Source organism: Chrysoperla carnea, chromosome X (assembly GCF_905475395.1).
Source record: "Chrysoperla carnea chromosome X, inChrCarn1.1, whole genome shotgun sequence".
NCBI lineage: Eukaryota > Metazoa > Arthropoda > Insecta > Neuroptera > Chrysopidae > Chrysoperla > Chrysoperla carnea.
This window is the reverse complement of record NC_058342.1, coordinates 2,251,459-2,253,041: the sequence shown is the minus strand read 5'-3', so window position 1 is coordinate 2,253,041 and position 1,583 is coordinate 2,251,459. Positions and strand designations below refer to the sequence as shown.

General features: G+C 24.3%; 1 long non-coding RNA gene across 1 annotated transcript; it reads left to right on the top strand.

Annotated features, from left to right (window-relative positions):
- The first annotated feature begins 340 nt into the window (after nucleotides 1-340).
- Nucleotides 341-945, top strand: LOC123302112. Its single transcript, XR_006535486.1, has 2 exons — nucleotides 341-476; nucleotides 730-945. It is a non-coding gene; the product is annotated as an uncharacterized LOC123302112 (long non-coding RNA).
- Nucleotides 946-1,583: the final 638 nt, after the last annotated feature.

The window sequence follows — 1,583 nt, the reverse complement described above, 5'->3', positions numbered from 1 at the left end:
ATATAACAACAAAAAAAGTTCATGTTAAACTACATCCTGTAGGGCGATTCACAAACATTCATATCTATCGTTTTCGTGGTAATTATCACAAAAAGCGGTACTTATCGTCAAATGCGATTCACAAACATTTTTTACCGACGGTGGCGGTGTGATACTTATCGTCTCCAGGCGTTAACTTAACAACAAATTTTATTCTCGTGGTAAGTATGTAACGTCTCTGACGCTTGCGCAATGACAAGATTTTAAGTAAACAAATGTCAAATATGAATACAAAATAAATGTTATAACCATACTAATTGATTTTATTTATTTATTTATTTTTTTCTATTAAAATTGCAAAGTGCATAATAAAATTTCTCAAATTTAAATATTTAATTTAATTAATATTAAAAAGATACTTTAATTAATTAGTTTAGCATAAGGTCTTTATTTATTTCTGTGCTGTGTGGTGTTCTTATTTGATAGTTAGATTTTAGGTAAGTAATTTTCTTTCGTTATATTCTATTCGTATTCTTAAAATGATATTATTTCAGTAACAATGTATATTGTTATCTCAGAATTTCTTAAATTACAAAAAAATTTCTTAAAGTTATTTTAAGCGTTGTTTATAAAAAATGTTACTGATATTTGCAAGATGGTTTTGCAGATGATATTTGCAGACTAATTGTTTTATTTAAAAAAGTTTTGATATTTAAAGTTTCTTTGATATAAATTTTTTGATCTTTATAGCAATGGCTTACACAGAAGCTGCAGCGGACCTCCTCGATTTCCATAATAAGAGTCAGGGTACATTTTAATTGATAATGACGAAGATGATGGTATAATATAACAACCCTCATGATGTGGCAGTGTCAGTTTAAAATCGTTTGATTATGGGAGAGATGTAGGATGCATCATATTTATAATATTTTTTAATACATATAATAAATATTCATATTTTTCCAACTATTGTTTTTTTTTTTAATCAACCCACAACCAATTAGATTATCTTTGTTTTGATGATTATAGAATACTTACAGATACATCGAGCTAAAAACTCAAATTGCCCTTAATGTTAAAAGTTTTCGGATGTTTAAGTTTAACTCGTGGTTAATAAATTATATTTCATTTTCAAAATATCACAGACGATTATGTCTTAACCTAATTGATAGATATAAATAATCGATTCGTAAAATTAGGTTTTTGAAATGACGATGATAATACCGGTATTTAGGTTACAACTAAATTAAAAAAATTCATTTTATTTCAAAACTTTATTAATAAAAATATTTACATTTCAATATATATTAATTCAACATTATTGTTTATCTAATTCTTTTCTAAATTATTTCTTCCTCGATGAGTTGGTGAAAATTATGTTCTTTTTTCTAATTAATTTCAAAACTTAACTAAAACGTATAAAACAAAACACACATACGCACAAAAACACGAAATTAAATGATTATTAAAAATAAAAATAGTATATTTTAAAAATTATCATTATTATTATTTTTATATTAGGTTTTTGACATTTAGTTGAAAATAAATGTGAATGTAGTTATTATTATTTTTTTAGTAATTTTTGTTGGTTTGTAACAAAAAGT